Genomic DNA, 21,169 nt, shown 5'->3' on the forward strand with positions numbered 1-21,169 from the left:
GTGCTAGTTTGTCTAAGGAATAATATGCCTTTTAAGGAGATCATATTAAAAGAAAAAAAAAAAAGCACAAAAGTGTTAGAGTAATGTTATGTATGTATAGATTAAGATGGGAATATCTGTGTTGATCAACTGTTTGCTGTTCTAATCTGAATCATAATCTTGATTGTAAAATGAAATTTCTATGTGTATAATGTCCCTTTGTAAATGCGTGACAAGTGAATTCACAATAGAACATAACAATCGATTCTTCCCCAAACCTCCTTCCCCTGGGAATAATTTTCCTGGCTACATTGTTGGGAAGTGGGTTGTGAACAGCTCATACTTCAGACACAACCATTCTTAAAAAAAAAAAAAATCTCAGCATTCGCTACTCAGAAACCTCAGAAATCCCCAAACCACTGCATCATGGCATGTTTTCCCAGTCGCGGGGTTTGATTTAACAGAGCATTTGCATCTCCTGGATGAAGGAAAAACATCATGTTGGGCTCTCTGGGACTTGATGAGTGTACCCTGCATCAGGGTACTGGCTCTCAAGCTGAAGAAAGGCAGAAGGCCAGGGAGAGGTGTGAGGCTCAACCACGGGAGTTGGCACCTTGTGCCCAAGTCACCCCTGTGCTGCCACCTGTGCTGCCCACGGCCTGCCATGGAACGATGAGCTGGCAGCTCAAACAAGCACAGAAGAGCTGTGCTTGCTGCCACCAGCTGCTCTTAAGAAGCAAAAGGGCCATTTTAATCAGGAAGGAATGAAAGGAGGGTCTCAAACTGGGGATTCATTGAGGGGGTGGCAGGTTGTCTTGTGCAGATCATGTTTCTCACTGTCCCCAGGTGAAAAGACCCTGGTCTGACATGGCTTCCCTCTGTTTTCACTCCAAGGGCTTTGAAGGAAGGGGCAAAACCTCATGGGGCTCATGGACCTGCATCATGTACTTGAGTCCTACCGTATCATGGAACATGTTGGGGGAAAAGGTGCCGAATGGTGTTCCCAAAGAGCAGTGCAGAGAGAGGCACCTTCTGCACTCTGCAAATGCCAGCTGTGCACAAAACTGCCTTCTGGAGCCTTTGCTCTACGGTGTGCTTGATAATAGTTCAAGATTCGTCCCAAAAATTACTATGCTGATAAAATGACTCCTAGGAGTGTATTGCACATTCTCTGTAACTGGAGAGTTGAAGCAGCATGAATTAAAAACCACTTTTTTTTTAATCAGAGGGAAATAAACAATTTAAACTTCTTTTGATGTCTTAACTAGTCACTACAATTACTTAAGATGTAGTTTCCTACATCAAACGTTTTGCTCCAAAAAATGATGCCAGCTTTAGGGCACAAAAAACCCCCCACACGTGTAGTCTGTATCGTATTTTCCTGCAACTTGAAATCAGTTAAAATTTGTGGGAAAAAACAGGGGTTAGAAATTGATGAGTCACTGACAGAGGAGAAGATTTAGGTTTCTGCTGTATTTTTAAAAGATAACCAAATCAGGAGAAAAAAATCTCTGTGTTAGATACACACAAAAATTAGCCATGATGTTAAGTAGTGATAATTGTGGTCCTAAAATGCAGCAAAATGAGATGTTTCACTAAGTCTAACTATTTAAAATTACTGAATATCACTGAATATCTGTTGTACATCTGTAAGTAATGTGTAATCCATTTTTAATTCATTAATTTCTTAGAATAATTTAAATTTTCTTCCATCAACATGTGTTCACTTGATTAATAAGATTACTTGTCATGACTCACTCTCAATTTCCTATTTTTCTTTTTCTTGGGTCTCCCCATTTGCAGTATGTGTTGCTACAGAATTGAAACTTTTTGAGCTAATATATGATTTTTCTATTACAGTTTTATGATTTCGCTGCCACACAAAACTGCTGAACTAGAATATTTTAGTGAATAAGTTTCCAGGCCTACTTCAAATTGTTTCCATTTGCCTGTCGCTGTAAGTTAAAAGTGTTCTAAATATTATTACTTCATTTCTTCCTCTGGTCTCCTTCATACCAGAATTACACTAAAGCAAGGAAAAGCAAAAGCTTTGCAATGCTTACATCTAGGAAAATTAACATAACCAGGGGATTTGTGTGATCCCTTTTTTTTCCCCTTTTCTTTTCCTTTTTTGTTTTGTTTTGTTTTCAAGTCTTTTATCTCAAATTTCAGAACCTTACTTAGCAGTTCTATATTTTAATAAAAGAAATAATGGCTATTAAGATGTAAGGCAGCACATATATTAACTTCACCCTACAAACTGTCATTTTAAATCTTTATTTTCCATTCACTTTATTATTCAACAGATGTCTTCTATTTGTAGGGACTTTAAAGATAAATTGAAAGCGTCCTTGCTGGTTCAGTATTAACCTAGTCTTATTGGAGAGCTTAGCCATGTAGGCAGAGATCCAATGATGTAATCTATACTGCAGGCTGCTGATTCAATAAAGATATTCCTAAAAGACATGTATTCTAGCTAACATTGGTGCCAAACAGTTTTACTCAGAGCAGGTAAATTGCCTTTAGGTGATTTCTGTAAAAAAAGGAAAAAAAGATATTTAAAAAAATTAAAAATGCTTGTTCTTGAGATTACCAACAATGTTATTACTGGTTATTTGGGAAGCCTTTATGACTTGCTCTCGTTCTTGATTAGGGTAATATGGAGCAATAGATTATTCTTGTTTCTCACATCTATCCATGCACTGTTGGCTAAAGGAAAGAAAATCAAATCAACTGCTTTGGAGATGATAGTCTAACTGTGAGTGACCAGAGGGAGAACTGCTTGGTGTAGTTCGAAGCCAAAACTGAGACCTGCTACCAGGTAAGGACAATTTCAGGATAAGGAGTAGCAGCCTGAGTTTGTGCAAGGTATCATGGTGCCTGGGGATCCACCTTAATGCTTAGTGAGTGATTGCCAGGAGCAGGCACTGTGCAGTCTGCGTACAGTGCTACCAGCACTTGAAGAAAAAAGTGAGCAATGCAGTAAAATGTGTTTCACAGGTGACAGGATAGATAGTAAGGATGTAGATCCAGAGAGCTGTGTATCTTTTCTTATTTTAGGAGAGTGGAAGATAAAACATCTTTTAAAGAAGAGCTCTGCTTTACTTTCTTCCTGAAAGCTTTTCCCCTTGTACATTCCACTTGTACATGCAGAGAGAGGAATGCTGGGGCAGTCTGGAGCAATATCAAAACTATATACCTTCCATACCTGATTTGTTCTGACCAGCAAGCACATGCTTTGGAAGCGATAGCTGAGCTGGCAATTTTTAGTCCCTTTTTTTATCTTTCTAGATATGATGCACTTTATTATTATTTAAATTAAATGGGATCTTTTGCAGCTTTGTGTCACAGATGCTTTAGTGCTTTGTGCCTAAAGATGCTTTAGTTTTCCATTGTATCTTCATGTATTGAACTGTTACATGGCACATCATCACATTTTAAATTATGAAGTTCCTTTAAACAAAGGCTTCTGGGCAGTAGTTTTCATCTGATGTAACCTTGCAACCACATCTGTATGTCTGAAACAAAGTACATTCACCTACGGTAATTTATTTGTTACATTCCTACAATGGTTTTGTTTGGTAAAAAATTGAATGTGAGTTACAATTGAAGATTTTTTGGTGACAAAGTTGAGCAAATCTGTTTAACTGGGACCCAGCATTGAGCCATTCCTCCAACATGTGCTGTTACTGGACGACATCCAGAAACTAAGGTGTTTTTAACCAAAAAGGTTATAGGGAAATGTTCTAGTAAAACTGAATGGGAAACACTGTTTTGCACTGCAGAACAGCTGGTAACAGAAGATCTAGCTTGCCTGTAAAAATATATCAGTTATTACTTCTGCCACAGTCAGCCAATGTTTAAGGGACAGACACAAGGGCAGATCACTTGATCTTGCACTTGTGTGAAAGAGACCAGAGAGATCAAGATTTAACATGGAACCCTTAGAAGAGAGTCCACTCTGAAAGAAACATGAATGTGGACAAAGGGAGCATGCAAGAAACCACAGAGAAGATTCTTCTTTTTCTTTTAGGCTTGACATGGTGCTGTGCTCATCAGGGAGCTACCAGGTCTTCCTGGATTGAGCTTGGCACCAGGCAAAAGAAGTACAAAAAATAAAGCATAAATATTGTGTATATGACAGGTCTAGATACTGGTGGGTGATGGGAAAGAAAGTGCATGGGAAAATATATAAGGAGTCAAGAAAATGATTTTTGTTTTTTGCATGTGAAATAGAAAGATAGTGTGTGTATAAGCTATTTTACTAGCCCTGATATGTAGGGGGAAAAGTGAGTAATTAAAGGACATAGATTTGAAAGAAAGGAGAAGACACAGTGCACGAAACAGAGTCTGTATCTAAACACAAAATTTAATTACAGTAGCCATTAAAGTATATGTGAAAAAATAGCACAAGAAATACCAGGAAAGAAATCACAGGAAGAAAGGAAGAACTGAAAAATATTTAATAACAAGTCACTGAAGGACTAGCATAGGGCATAATTTATGCCCTGGATACAGAATACTTCATAGTGGCCTTCAAGAAGCAATGGAAACAGGTTTTGAAAAACCATTTCTGTATCCCACTGCTTTGCCTGGGTACTGCTGAGGGACCAAATGCCAAGGTAATACTAAAATATATTTTCTTTTGCTTGATTTTTTTTGGAATACCTATTTTTTTGGAATACCTAAAATACCTACATTTTTTTCCTCTTGGTTTGGCCCCACCCTGCATGGTAAATATCTAGTCAGCTACTGTGTTACTGGAATTTTGTGGCTTTGAACTCAGTAAAACATATGGGAGATATCTTTAATAAGCAAAATGGCAGTACCAATGCTATCACACATCTGAATTTATCTTTTTGTGGTTAAAATGCCCTCCAATTACAAAAAGTTGGCAGTCAGCAGGAACTTTTTGCAGTCTTGCCCCACCTTTTGTTGCTTCACACTTTCAATGTCAGCCTTCTGCTGCATTTAGGTACTGCTGACAAATTTAGATTATGGAAAAACTAAAGGAAACTAAGGAAATCTATCTCCTTTTAATAGCATCATACCAATGCATTTAATTTTTTACACAAACTTTCTTAAAAAATTATGTATTTAAACCAAAATAATACATCCCAGATAAAATTATGTTTTAGAGTTTTTCTAGTTTATTCATACAAGTATGAAGTTAGACACTGTAATGATGTCACTGATGTGTAAAATTGCTGAACTACAGCATTTTGTTGCATAAGTTCCCAGCTCTGTTTAAATCTTCCCAGATTTAAAATGCATCTCCAAAATTAGGTCTGAAGTATATGGGAGTCACCGATTCAGCAGATATTAAAGGGCTCAGTGACACAAGAGGGCAAAAGCCTTGGAAGCTGAGATAGAAAACATTGAAGAAGCAGACCTTGAATGTTCTCAGGGATGGGGCATCTCCCACCTCCCTGGGCAATCTCTTTCAGTAATTTACCAATCTCATTGAAACAAATCCTTCTTCCTTATGTCTAATGGAACTCTCTTATCATTTAAAACCATTACCCTTCATCCTGTTGCAACAGAACTGACAAAAAGGGCTGTCCCCACCTCTCTTCTAGCCCCTGTTGAGGTACTGAAATGTTTCTGTATGGTCTCCATGGGGCCTTTTCCTGCTGGATGAACAACCCCAGCTCTCTCAGGCTGTCTTCATACAGGAGGTGCTCCAGCCCTCTGAACATGTCTGGACCTACTCCCACTCCAACAGCTCCATGTCCTCCCTGTGCTGGGAGCCCAGAGCTGGATGCAGGTTCCAGGTGGGCTCTCCCCGGAGCAGAGCAGAGCAGAGGGGCAGAATCCCCTCCCTGCCCTGCTGCCCACGCTGCTCTGGATGCAGCCCAGGACACGTTTGGCTCTCTGGGCTGGGAGTGCCCATGGCTGGGTCATGTCCAGCCTCTCACCCACCTGCACACCCAAATTCTATTCCCTAGGGCTGCTCTTGTTGACAGTCTTGTCTGTGCTGACAGTGGGGGTGGCTCTAACCCAGTTACAGCACCTTGGACTTGGTCTTGTTGAAACTCATGAGATTCTCATGGGCCCACTTCTTGAGCTTGTCCAGTCGCTCTGGATGGAATCCTATCCTTCAGGTGTGTCAACCCCACGCTCAGCCTGGTGTCATCTGTGGACTTGATCCATTAATCTCTGTCATGTTAATGAAGATATTAAATAGCATTGGTCCCTGTAAGGACCCCACAGGTGCACCACTTGTCCACTGACATCCATCAGGACCCTGGCCATTGACCGCCACCCTCTGGATGCCACCCTCCAACCAACTTCTCATCCACTGAACAGTCCACCCATCAAATCCAGTTTAGAACAAAGAACGTTGTTGTGGACCATATAAAAGTCTTTATGGAAGTCCAGGTAGATAATATCCATAGCTCTTCTCTTTCCAGTGATGGAGTCACACTCCACTGTAGAAGGCCAGTGGGTTGGTCAGGCAGGAGGTGAAGCCATGCTGGTTCTCTTGAATTATCTCCTTCCCCAAATCCTGCTCAAAGATGGGTAGAATCCACTGATTTCTCTTTCACTTAGTAGTCTGAATTTGTTTTCACAGGTAATTTGTACAGCTAAAAACTGCTGGATTGAAAAACATCAATGGAGCAAATACAGGTGCCAAAAATAGCTTCTGTCCAGGATCTGCCTTGTCCTGCAGCATTCACTAGAATACTCAATGATGTAAATATGCCGCAGGGGCAAGACCAAACAATGAGCAGGCAGAAGAGGTATGGACCATCTTGTCTGGAAGCTTTTAAATTGATATTGCTAAGATAAACTACTGTGCTGCAGTTGCTAAGAAGTCAGCTACTGCTGAGGACTGAACTGAGACAGTAAGTTAACCACCAGTGTGCCCACAGCTTTCTGTTAAGTGCTAACTTAACAGAAGGGACACTTATATTGATAAACTGAGCTGTTGCATATTTGGCATTTAAAAACCTGGGATTGTGATCAAACTGCTATTGAATAGTGAATTTATTTTCCCCTTTCATGTGCTTTTTTAATAAAATCAGGTAATTATAGATAAAATTTTGGCTGAGCTTCAGTTCCTGCAAACCTAATCTGAAGCACAAAAGAGCAATTATAATTTCCTGATGGCAAAAGAAAATATGCTAAGGCAAATCTCACTGAATGATAGAAAACATTCTGTATGTGTTGCTATTTATTAGGATTATAGAAACAAGAGAATCTGTTTTGTCAGTTCTTGAGGGGTTTCTTAGACAGAAGGAGCCACTTGTTGCCTTTCAAAGAAAGGCAACAAATGGCTCCTTCTGTTACTGCTCTATATAATCTTTCTTTTTTGTCTGCTAAGGGTCACTTAAACTGGTTGAATAGGGTGGTCGATAGTAGTCGTAACAAATATATGACAATTTTTTTTGTCATTGCAAGGCTGTCAAACCAGATCAGTAAACCTAAAAACTCTGGAAAGCAGCAAGTGACTAATTAAATTATTGCTGGTGGCATTTGACGGGGGAAAAAAATGACAGTTTTATGAAGCTGTTAAGGAGTACCTATAAGACTGAAGCACTTGCTAGAACTCAATATTAAAAATTCTCTAATGTTTCCTATGTCTAAAACCCAAGCAAGCTTCACACTCCAGATTACTCCAATTCCAGAGTCCATAAAGTAGTATCGGTAATTGAGACTGTGTTGTTCATGTTTCTGGAATTACAGAGCATTTACCTATCACCGCAGTGGCATGTTCACCCCATCTTACTGTGTTCACTTACCAAATTTTTACCTGAGTCAGACCACATAAAGCCATAACCTAATTTCCAAATAGTCTTGGAGAGCACTTCAGGACTAAAGGAGGAGCACAGTGCCAATAAGATTCCTGCCCAAAGTGCAGGAATCCTTGTGGCATAAAGTTTCTGCTGTTTGACATAGGAGCCTAAGTGGTATCACAATGGTAGTGGTTACCTTATGATTATTTAGTATTTTCCATCTTGTCGTCCAACAAAATTTGATGTGAACCAGTTTCCTGTTCTTTCTCACACACCTTGAATGGATAAGATTTGTTAGGCACAAAGAGATAAAATATTCTGGAACCACTTGCCTTTCCTAAAATTTCAATCAGGTTCTGAGAAACTGAAAAAAGCAGTCCTTCAAAGCAGGATATGTTTGTATTGTTTGATACACAAGCTCACTTCTATGTTGAAGAGGGTCTCTTTTAAAATGAAGTGATTCAGAAAGTGCTAATTGCTGTAAGACAGAATTCATAAATCAGACTGATAAGATAGTCTGCAGTAGGCCATACTCTACATAAGCCATACCTTTGTGATACGTTTTCTTTAAAAAAAAAAAAAACAAACCTCAACTTTTAGAAAGGATTTTTGAAATCTGTACCACTGTCAGTCAGCCATATAAGTGAACCGCTGTTGCCTCTTCATCTGCCCTCATTTTGAGAGTAAGATTGAAGGAATTTGTATCATTTCATGGGCCATTTATAGATAAACTCATCTTTACAGAAGGCTTTAATGGAAGATTTTTAAGTTACTCTGTATGGAATTTTTTATTAAAATGGAAATCTGCAAGAAAGTGGAATAGGGATGAATGTCATTTGGATGACATTATTTGGATGCTTAAAGGTACACTAGAGATCATTTGAAACACTTATATTTTCTCAAAAGCTTTGCAGTGTCATTGCTGTTGTGGCATGGGTAAGACCACTTTTGGATAAGTGGTGTAAAAATCATCATCTAGGAGAAAGCAGATTATGAATGCAAAGTATTTGGCTAACTGGACATAATGACACTGAAAACTTAAAAAAAATAAAACCTAATTTTCTTACATGCTTTTATGAACTCTTCATAAAACTTCACCCCTGGTACAGGCAGCAGGATTTCTGCAGCTGTTGCAAGAGGAGAACTGTGAGTTATCCATTTAGGTAAGCTTTGTAAGCTTTGTTACTGGGACTACAATCTATGTCTTAAAACGCTCAGAGAAGGCAGCAAGATTGACAATGCCTTGCCTCTACAGTGCTTGTAGAGCAAGAGAATAGGAACAATGGTTGCTAACAGGTCTGCAGAGGTTGTTAGGGAATATCTTCACTTCTTCTGAAGGGCATGGAGCTAGCAAATCCCTATGGAGACACTGACAAGGGAATTGCTATGCTAGTCTCACACAGCTGGTGAGTACGCATTGCAGTTATCCTATAGCTGCTCTAATTTATGCCAGCACTTGGGTCACAGGAGATTACCTGACAGTCACTTCTTGTGCTGTTGATACCCCACAGGCAACTGTGGCACTACATTTGCAAATAGGCAAGTTGTGCTTCCTAACCTATCAAGAAATATAGGGGATCTGGAGGAAACACAGGGTGATAGAGAGAAATAACTGCTGTAAAGATTTTGTGCATCTTCCTTCACCTAGAGAAGAAAAAGATCTTTTGATATGGCCAAATGTCACACAAAGAAAGAGTGGGGAAGCATAATGGCAGTGTGCCCAGGTTACTACTTCTGTGGGGTTCGTACCCAGACCCACTGCATGCCATGGCTATGCAGGTAAGTATTAAAAATCAGGAAAAAATTTACTACTTACCCTGGAAAATAGATTATAAACTTGTTAATGAGAAAAGGTGAGGATAAAAATGTCACTGAAGCTATGGAACTATTTGAGGAAGCCCATGCTGTCAGACTCAAAATGGTTCAGGGCACCTTGCTGGCAGAAACTGGTGCCCTGAACCATTTTGCCCTGAACCATTAGTTGACAAAGCAAACCATGTTTTATTCCTTTGGCATTTGTTCGGAAACAAATCCAGTCACAGGATTTGTTTCTGAACAAATGTCAAAGGAATAAAACATGATTTGCTTTGTCAACTAATATATTTTTGATCATGGGGACAATTGGTTTACAACTCAAAGTTTATTCAAAGCAATGCAATTTGACAACTGCTAAAAACTATGAGATCAAGATGCCTTTCCTGGAAACAGGATGCCATTAAATATCATCATCACCATTACTATTCATTGACCCTTCAGAAATCCTCCCAGTTTCAGCAATATCAGTTTCAATTAGCAATAATAGTTTATGGAAGGTACCTGTCTGTCTTGAGTAATCTTTGACTGATTGAGGCATGTGCTCCAATTTGTATAGTGCAGTTTCCTAAAGTTTTATCAAAGAGTGGATATGGAGTGCACATTTTTGACAAAGGCAATTATATATATATATTATATATAATATATATATTTATATTATAAGGTGTGAGATGGAATTTGGGAATGTCCTGACTTTTTACTTGAAAAGCTTCAGTGGAAGTCAGAGTTAAGAAGACAGCCATTAGAAACCTAGGCAAACCCAAAGCAGGGTTTACTTTTTTTTTGTTTTGTTTTAGTTATGTACTTTCAGTAAACAGAAGTTAGGAACTCAGCACCATGCTAGCCACCAGTTTTCTTTCCTGTTGTGAATACTGCTTCTCTGCTCTTCTGGAGCTGACTTCACCCTCATACACATCACACCTCTTTCATCATCCGCATAAGATACTACTACAAAACTCTATTATTACATTTTAAGATAATAATCTTACACAAATATGAGTGGATTCTGCTTGCCACTGTTGTCTCTTTCATCTTCCTTTTATTCCTTTCTCTTAGTTGGCACATGAGTAGTAGGTCTCCGAGACCCATTCTACTTCTCAGCCTGTATTTACGCCATGTACAATAGGCTGACAAGTCGGTTCATGGGTTCCTATGAACCCTAGGAAAAAAAAAGCCTAGTGTGATTTTTGTCTTATGTTGTGTTTGTGTTTCACCCTCCAATAAAATTAAATACAAATTCAGGATCTCAGAAGGCCAGGTTTGCAGTGATAATGCTTTTTTCTGTAGATCATAGCATCCAATCTCTTGCAAGTTATGTAAACCTTAATAATAGGAACATGAAAATAAGCAAAATTTCTGTTATAGAAACTTCTAATTGTTTCAATTTACATAAAAATACTTCAGTAAGTAGGAATACTAAAAACCAAAAAGGAAATGACTGCACAACCATATACACAGAGGCTTACCCCTACCACTGTGTGGATCTCACACTTTAAATGTCCCTCTGACGGGCTTAAGAGGACAATTAGTTTGGTCATATAAAATCTTTGCATGCTTTTGACTTTCATGATTTCTGCCTGAAATAAAAGGGAGAGAAACCATGCCAGCAGAGGGAATTTATCTTCATGGATCAGTTAAAAAAAAAACCCAACAAAACACAACAACAAGAAGACCCCAAACAAAAAACCCCAAAGGAAAAAAACCAACCTAGAAAGACACTTGTGCTTTCAAGATCTTCTTTAGTTAGGGGCTCTCTGCCTTTAAACTTACTTGTTCTGAAACAGTGAAATGGAAGTTATCCTCAGAACAAGATTGGTGTTCGTAACTGTTCAGCAACTGTTTTTGTCCATTGTGAATTAGTGAAATGTATCACCCTTTGTCCGTCTCCACAGCTACAGCTATTCCTGCAGGCCACTCATGCTGGAAGGCAGACCCGGGCATCTGGTAACCTACTCAGGCCGCAGAGAACTGTCCAGGAAGATGGACTGAAACCACAACTCACTCCAAATAAAATGCAGTGAAATCATGGGGTTTTTTCTCCTTTCCCTCCACACATGTTGATTCTTGATGTGTCCTACATGAGGCTAAGAGTTGAGTGTGATAATCCTTGTGGGTCCCTTCCAGATCAGAATATTCTGTGATCCTGTGCTAGACATTTACCTTTATTCAACTCATATCAAAGCCGTGTCTCATGAAATAACAAAAGTGGGATCCATGATGGCTACCTAATCATCTGTATGGTGGGTTATTTTTGTCCTGTATTAACTTCATTTGCAACTGCTGGCGTCATTGCCTTCAATTCAATAGGACGAAAGAGTGGAAAAGGGAATCTGTGTGCGTTTATCAAAGACCACAGAATAAAATTGGAGTAATTAAGAGCCAATCATGAAATAACCAAGTGTAAAACTAATGACAAGCTAATGCAGAAATGCATATTGAAAGCATTTCCATAACTGGACATGAGCTGACAACTGTGACCAAGTGAGAGAGGGAAGGCAAGCCTGTTAAGGAGCGCAGGTCCCTGCTCCGTTGAAGGTCCCAGCCTTGTCTTACCTCCCACACATCTTCCATGTGCTGTGAAGTGAAGAGACTGCACCTATAAGGTGACACACCACAGCACTTTTGTTTTGTAGTTCTGAGCCTGTAAGCAATCACAAACACTGATGGATTTCCATTATGAAAAGTGATGGATACAGTATCTTTCTTTCATCTCATGAACCAGTAGCTTTCCCCTAGATTTCTCACTGCTTTTGCAGGGACTTCTGAAGCCAGTAAAAATGTAGTTGCTTTGATTGCTGTTACTTTCATCAGAACAAAGAAAATAAAAATTCTCTCACTATTTTAGCACTGTACTTAACTGTTCATTGAGCAGTACCTGACTACATAAAAATGAGAAAACTTTTTTCTTGTAAATAATTTATTTTCTCTATCTCTGTTGAGAGATGTGTATACTATAGCCCTATTAAAGAGATATTGAATTATGGGGGGATTATGTCTCAAAGTTAAACCTATTGTTTTGAGACTTGAATCAGGTATCTAGACCAGCAAATTTCTGATGAAGTCAGTGGTCTTCAATATTTATTTTAGATTTGATATCTCATACAAAGCCCCTTACACCCTGGGGCTTTGGTGTATGTCTAGGGTCTTGGAAGACATTCAAGCCCTCTCCAAGAACTCAGTGCAAACAAGTTTTATGGATGCAGTCATTCTCCTTCCACTCCCACCTGCTAGTGACTGAAGGGAGTCATGGGTCAGTCTTGTGGTGACCAGCTGAGACTGTAATGTGTGTGAGAAACAGCAAACACTGCAGGGCTGCCCTTTCCCCTGAGCTGGGAGCATTGTTGGTATCTTCTCGATCCTGTGTGACTTGCTGCTGTACAGCCTTCATTTCCACATTAATTTAAAGCAGTGAAAATGTGTGTAGAAATTAAAATCTGTAAGTTTCTCTAATTTTATTTTTAAATTCTCTCTTACATACTAGAATAACTCAGGGTTTTAGCTGAAACCATGCTAAATTCAGCTAGAGTCTTGATAGCAAGGTGGGAATAACAGTGTACATTCTTTGGTTTTATTATAAATTTTTATTCCCCCCTTCCCAAGATAAATCTGTCTTAAAATCTATTTTTCATTTCCAAGCCATCAAAGAGCATGTTCTGTGCCTCTCAAGTGGACCATTGACATTCCTTGATTGTTTCAATGGGTGATATTTTACAAGTTTTACTTCTCCACATGGATCATTGCTAGTTGCTACTTTGGAAATAAAGCATTTTAATAACTGCCGAGATAAGCAGGTGTTGAAGGCAGTTTCTATCTACTTTCCAAACCACATTGTTAAGTTCTACCTACAAAACTTCTCTGTGCAGTATTTTCACTTCATATTTACAGTCTTTCACAGAGTTCAGATGACAGGGGTTTTTTGTGATTCCTATTTGGATGTAAAGGTTTTCTATGGAAAAATGTACCTACATTTCAGTATTTTCTCTATAAATTAGATGTAGCAAGTGATGTTGGGGTTTTTCCATTTGGAGAAAAGGGAAAATGTAAACAAAAGTATTTAATTTTAACATCAGGATTTTCAGAGATGCTATAGTAGTTAGTGCTGACATTTTAGTCTTTGCATATTCCCCTTCAATATGACAGCCTCTATCTACAAGAAGTGAGCTCTGAAAAATAGTTACAACATCATTATCAGCTGGCTGGCTGTGCCTGAAAAAATTAGGTATACTTGCAAGACAGGCCCTTGAAAGGGCAGGGGAGCAGGGTAAATCTTCAACAGACATTTTCTGGGACTCCTTTGTAGCTAATTCTGAACTTATTTGTGCTGGTGCTGGTCCTGGTCCTAGGTAGTAATGCTGTAACATATTTTGCTTACAAAGTGAACAGAAATTTCCATACTGAGGCATGTAGCATTTCCAGTAAGGCACCTTGATTAACCTGCTTGATGAGAGGGTTCAGAAGTCCTTGAAATGGGAACTAAGGGAAAAAATAGAGACATAATTGTCTTCTTGAATTTCAGGAAGACCTGACAATTCCTTACAGTTTAACAAATTAAAAGCTATCTTTTTTCCATTTTAGACATCTAAATGTAGTCATTTTAGAGCCTTTCCTTAAGCAATTTTCTACTTAATAAGAAGACAACTACATGTGTCAAGGGCATTCATTTGCAAACCAGATCGATACATCCCTGGTTTCCTCTTCTTTGATGGGAATGCTGTTAAGAAGCCTGGGCAGCTGTTTTGTCATGGAGCAATGCATTCGACAGTCAACACACACAAGAGGGTCTGGCAAAAATGCAGCATTTCCACACAAAGGATAAAATCATAAGGCCTAAAGTGTGGAGTACAAAGGATGACAGAACCATGTGCTTCCAGAGTTGCCCCTGTTTTTAGGATCCACACTCCATCTCCATTTAAAGAACAATAGCTTGAAGAGTTTTAGCTGCTCATCAGGATATTTCTGTTTGTGACTAGAGTGATGTTCATGTCTCAGTTCTCTCATTTTTAACTATATTGCACTGCCAGGATGCTAGATTTCCTGGAGATAAAATACAACAAAAAATACTTTTGTTCTGGCCTATGTGCAGCACAATCCTAGTGAATTAAGTGGGTCACAATTCTGAACAACATTGGGGTAATTTTTGTGACATTAAAATATCTAGATAATGTGAGTCAAACTTAATACATTCTTTTAATATTTGAAACCCCAGCTTGAATAATTCCGGAAAAATAACCAGACTTTAAAATTGGATAAATCAGCACAATACATTTGCTATATTTTTTTGTAATTCATTTGAAAAAACAAAACCAAAAAACCACCAAACAACAACAGCAACAACAAAAAAAAAAAAAAAACCACCAAACCAAACTAATTTAAAAAAATTTAAAAAAATCAAAACCCCAACCACCAAAAACCAAAAACCCCAGCCCAAATTATATGTGAGAATAACTTCGAAAAATTACTGAAGGGCTGGCCTCAAAAGAACAACTTAGTTTATGTGAAATGCCTGAATTTCAGATACTTATTGAGGCTGTTTGGTTGGGAAATTGGTCAGAAAATCTTCCCAGAAACCAAGTTTACTCCAAAACACTAAAAATTTCTGGGCAGGAATTATGGCAGCATGGTGTGATGCTATACTGAATTATCTTAATTTCTCTGAAATCATATATGTGAAAATTGACATAATTCCCATAGACTGAAGGAAATTATTTTGAAACACCAACAGAAAATGAAGCAAATTCATTGCAAAAATCATCTGCATTCAGAACATCCTGTAACTACATCCTATATCACCAGCTGAGAAGATTTTAAATTGCTTTCATCACTAATATTTACCAGTAGACTGATAAAAAGGTGACTAAAAACTGGAAGCAATTTTCCAGATGTGTTTGTGTTGTTTGAAAGCACTTACATGTCTGTGGCAGATTCAAGGAAAATTGAACATGACTGCAGAAACTACAGATGAACACCCATTTCTTTCTCAGTGAACTCAGATTACTCAGGAGAAATGCATGCTCATTCTTTTGCATGGAGAAAAAAGTGTGTGATCCTTCTCAAGCACCACATCACTTATATCAAATGAAAACAAGTGGAAGCCCTAAGGCTTTCATACTTATGCTGACAAATAACTTTCATACTATGTTTCAAGTAGGAAGGTACTAAAATCGATATTTGGCCAATAACAGATCCTGATTTTCCTGAAGGTGTAGAAATTAGAAAGGAGAAAGCTTAACTTTAACTGCTCTGGGCCAAACAGTGAAAACCTGTGTTTATGAAATTTATTTGAAGTCAAAGAGTATATTTTCATGGTGCATTTCCATATACAAACTCTCACCAGCCACAGATGAAGTATAGAATTCACCAGATTTGGGGTTTTCAACACCCAAGTCTGGAGTATTTTCAGCACTCAAATTTTTTTTCAGTGGGAGTAGTCCGGGTCCCAGCACCAAGGTGGCACTAATCTGTGCTTTCTCTCATCACAAAACTCTTTGACACCCTTTTGTAGAAGTGGTCTTGGCTTTCCTTTCTCTCAATTCTTTACATTTCTTAGTTGAAAAATACTTTCTGTGTAGGGAAACAGTAAAGTATAGGCATGAGTAATATGCATGAGGTGTGTGATGGGCATGAAGCTTTTGCATTGTCTGATGATGATCTCATAATTACATCTACAAGATCTCCTGGGCTCACAGGCAAATCTGACTGCTGCACATCTTTGTATGTACAAGGCAATTTCCTGAGGCTCTGCAGCAGCTCATTTCTGAGCCATTTGTCTCCTGCTCCTCTGCCTTTCACTGCCACTACAGGCTTGTTATATTTGCCCAGAAATGTGTTGTCTGATTACTGATTTTTCTTCAAGATGTGACCTGATTGGTTTTCCTTTCCTGCAGCTTTTCTTGTGCTATTAAAAAAAAAATGGTTATTAAGATGAATGGAAATGGGAAAAAGGAGGAAGTGTTTGCCAACATGTGCTCTCAGTTTACAAGAAAGCTCGACCTGAAGCAATGCTTCCTCTGTTTTTCCTTTGTAGTTATCTATTGATTAAAGAGCCAAACTCATTTGTAAATACTAGCATATACTATATCATTTATAAACTACTTTAAAGTTAAGTTTCAGAAAAAAGTAATAAGAAAAATAATAAAAAGTAAATATTGTAAATAAAAGCCCCAGATAAAAGATATACCACATAAAGTTATGCAAATATTAATGGCAGTAATTTTAATTTTTTTTTTTAATTTTGATTTCTTGAGTTCTCTATCCAGCGTAAGATCTTATCTAAAAGCTATGCCATGGCTATTGACACTGTGTTTACTGTTAGGAAACACCATCATAATCCCAAAGCAAAATATTATAAAGAAGAAGACATTTATTGTAATTTGAAGTTAATTTCACTCTTCAAAGGTTGCATAACTTCCTATGATTAAATTGTATATTGCTTTATAAATAACATTGTCAATTCTGCAGACAAGTTTTAAAAGCTTAGTGTTTGTGAAGGACCAGTCTTTTAAATCGTTGAAGGGAAAGCATCACTTCTTTAACTACATAGAAAGTAAAAAAAAAATTGTATTTCTGGGCAACTGCTAATTCTCTTCAATTTTATTTTTTTTTTAAGAGTGAGAAGTCACCCATTCATCCTAACTATTTGTGCTAGAAGAAGCATCATTTGAATATTGCAACAACAACAAAAATATCTACTTTTAAAGAATTTTTTCTGGTGGGGAATCTGTTAGCATACTGGCAAATGCCCGGCCCTTTGGATACAGCCTATTAATACTTTGTCTTAAAGAATTCATCACCACATGTCACTTTTTAAGTAAAGAGAGCAGGAGAAAAATAATAATACTGTTTTGTCAGAAGCCTAATTCTGTATATCAGAAGTACTTTCTACTGCTTTCAATAATTATAATTCCCTGCTCTGCAATACGTGAGACCTTCTAATCCAAAATATTATATGCATGTTTGTTAGCCCTGTCAATTTGTTAAGAAAACTCTGAAATATTTATTATTCCCTTACAAGATCCTACATTTCCAGTCACAAACAATGTTCAGTAAGATAAATTTGTGCAGTCTCTAGATTTCACTGCAATGAACCACTCCATCACAGTCAGCACTCGCTGCTGGAGCAAGCTGACAGATATCAGGTCTTCTGTATTTCAATGGCTCTGAAATGACCAGTGTGAGGAGGAAGAGTATTCATTCAGAATTCCAGGAGAATCTTCATTGTGAAATATTTAGGCTAAATTGTTGACAAGTGGCTTAGTTCAGATCCTGTACTTCCTTTGAATAATGAAAAAGATTATGTGACTTTTTATGTGACTTTTTTTAAATTGTAATTTGTCATGCTTTCAAGCATTTTGTCCCCCTCAGTTTACATAATTCAGTAAAATGGCAAAGGAACTGAATAATTTGCTGGTTTATAAAGATAAGCTTAGGAAATTCAGTGAATACACATGAAAATAGGATGGTAAGAATTCTGTAATATCCCTTAGTGTTAGCTCCTCAGTGTGAGAAGTGTGCCAGAGAAGTGATTATTCAGATATCTGCCAGATCTCTGCAAAGTGGTGTTTCCAGTTACTCTTCAGGAATATTTCTTGGGATCACAAGTGGCTTGAGTCCTTGTGACTCCAATGCACTATAGGGTTTCCTAATCAATCAAAGAGTCCCATGAGGATGAGCAGCAAATACTGGAGGAGAAGTATTCCATACTTCTGAATACAGCATCTCAGCAAATTCAGTCATATATTTTTCTGAGTACACATAAGACATGGTTTGTAAGCATCACTGATAATAGAAAATTATATTCTCATTATGATATAATTGATGATATATTCTGTTGCCTTCTGATGCAAGGCAAGGCGACCTGGTTCTGAGGAAACGGCACGGCGACCCAAACTGTCCAGGGTCACTTGGGCCAAGAACACACGCAGACACCAGTATGGTGAACGGTTCAAGACCTTTATTGTCCCGTCTCGTCGGGTTTTATACTGGGAAAGTTTTTTCTCTACGTCAGGGGGTCTTACCTTACTGTAATTGGTTAGTAAGGAGTCGAAAGTTACTAATGGTAGGGGGGACTACATTCTTGGGTGATCCTTTATCACTAGGCGTTAGGGGGAGAGGAATTCTACTGCTTTCCGTGACATCGTGAGATTTTCCGAACGCCTCTCCCTATCTACTACAATATTCACAAGCTCTCAAAATCTATTTAAATTGATTCCAAGCTGAGATTAATAAATTTTAAATTTTGCTGCTGCTCTTGCCAGAGATCTGCAACAGGATTTGTAGGTAAATCAATTATTTCCACAGTCTTCATTTCATTTCATTTAATGTGTAATAATAAGGAAGAGAGAGAATAAAAATTACTGAAGAGATTCACATTGTACCAAAATTTTAGCCTGGGTGTCAAGGAACTCTTTGCTTCTAATGCTCTCTCCTGTAGGGCTACAGTAAGGCAAATCAGTCTAATATCAAAGTTTGGACCAACTGAAAGATATACCAAGAATCCAAAACTTTCTTGTGTCCTAGGTTGAAATGTCAATTATACCTTTTAAGAAGCAGCAAAATGCACTATGTACAATATTGAAAAACGGAAATCAGACAAATCAGTCTCAACTCTTGGTGGATTCACACCAGTTCAGTGCCTAAGTCCAGCACATCCTTGTTACCATTATAGTCTCATTTTGTGGACATTAGCAGCTTAAAGACTCTTGGGTTGCAGAACAGCTAACATCCAGCTGAAGTCAGCATCCTGTGAACATTCAAAGGCCTGACTTTTAAGCCATAAATAGTTCCTAATGCTCTCTGTTAGGCAAGAATGACCTCAAGAAACAATTCAGAAAATTAAATATAAAAGGAATGAGCTTACAGAGGCAAACTCACTGTTAAGATAAAGTGTAGCAGAGGAAAGGTGCTACAGTTGCTCATTAAGTGTAAAAGGACAACATGCCAGGTTGTGCCATGAACCCAACATTTAATGAAATGCCATGAAATGATGAAAAACCTTACGAAGAAGTACAGAAACAGTGCCATAGTTGTCTATCTTCATATCATTCTTCAGAGCTCCAGGAACCTTCACAACGTTTAGGGTAGACTGAAACTCCCATGAGCGACAAAAATGTCACCTTGTGGCCCTCACTAATATAACATCTCTTCTCTAATGAAGGGAAAATCCACAGTTACTGCCACGGGGGGTAATGGTTGTTGGCCTCTACAGTATTCCTGAAGATGGCACTGAGTTTCACTACACTGAAATTCATAGCTGAGGTGTACCCTAGGCTGTGCTTCTATGGTTTCCATTAAGGATGCAGTGGCCAGGGCTTAACTAATGACTGAGACCTCTTGGAGCATAGCAGGAAGGTCATAGCAAGGAGGAGCTCTCTAGGGGATGTTATGCACAGAGGTGAATGGCTGATCTTTTACAAGGCAATGTATGGCACAGAATTGTTATTCAAATTCTGAACTTGTACTAATATCTCATGGTTTAGAAAAGGTACTTCCCAGTTTTCTGCTCCCATTGAGATTCTCAAAACTGTGTACCACTTGCTTGCTCCCCTCCCTCCCCATCTTCCTCCCTTCTACTCCTGAAGATGGCTGGAGAGGCACCAAAAGTGAAAATCATGGGTTGAGGAAATAACAATTTGTTATTTTATTTTAACATTTGCTGTTGGAAACAGCAATGAAATAAGAAAGTGAACAGTGACAGCAACAATATTAATAATAAAAGCAGAAGAGAGGGGAATCAGCTTGCTCCAGTATGTGACTGCTGAGAACCAGCATCACCCAAATACTCCCTCCATCACATTCAGTAAGCCAGCAGGACTCTCTCCAGAAGAGACTTCTATCCTCTTGCCCTCAGCAATGAGGTGAGGTGATATATAATAACCTCTGGGTCCTAGATGTGCCTCCTCCCCATTACTGCGAGAATGAACCCACACCTGACTGGAATCGAGGCATATTTTGATAGCACAAATGTATTAGGTATCTTGCCCTTTAATCTTTAATTAACACAATGACATAAAAAGGAAACTGAACTCAGCTGCTAGACATTTTAGTTCAGTTGGATTCACAGAATCACAGGATAATTGGGATTGGAAGGGACCTGTGGAGATCATCTAATCCAAACCCTCTGATAAAGAAGGTTTGCATAGAGGAGGGTGAACAGGATTTGTGACCAGGTGGATTTTGAATGTCTCCAAAAGGAGACTGTGAGCCAAGTTATCATGACGAAAATTATTCTATTTGGAAAGATCCTAAAATAAAAAGTTGCAAAGAATAGATTACATTTTCTCATCTAGCTGAATTTTTTCTATAACAATAATAGTAACAACTTCTTTACTAGAAAATGCCATTAAAATGAATGTGTTTCTCTATCCCTCCCTGCTCCCCTGCTCCTTTGTTTATATTTGCTGTGGTACCAGAAGGCAATAATAACCTTTTTTACTTCTCTTTACAAGCCTGATCTGCATCTACACAACCTGATCTGCACTGTCCTTGGAAAACAGGCATACTCTTGGGGGCTTCTACTGCTTCTTTCTGTAGCAAATGTTTTTGGACATCACTGATATTTATCAGGACAATCTCAACTGGCTGTTTCCTTGAAGCAGAAACATGTAAGACTCCAAAGCCCTCTCCAGGGAAGATTCTAATAT

General features: G+C 38.3%; 1 protein-coding gene across 1 annotated transcript in view; it reads left to right on the top strand.

Annotated features, from left to right (window-relative positions):
* Positions 1-21,169, top strand: part of CHSY3 (chondroitin sulfate synthase 3) — a 380,460-nt gene that overhangs the window by 141,706 nt on the left and 217,585 nt on the right. The gene's annotated exons all lie outside the window — the stretch shown is intronic.

The sequence above is a fragment of the Melozone crissalis genome, unplaced genomic scaffold (assembly GCF_028551555.1).
Source record: "Melozone crissalis strain CALT ecotype California unplaced genomic scaffold, PUWL_Pcris_2 ptg000005l_1, whole genome shotgun sequence".
NCBI classification, from domain to species: Eukaryota; Metazoa; Chordata; class Aves; order Passeriformes; family Passerellidae; genus Melozone; species Melozone crissalis.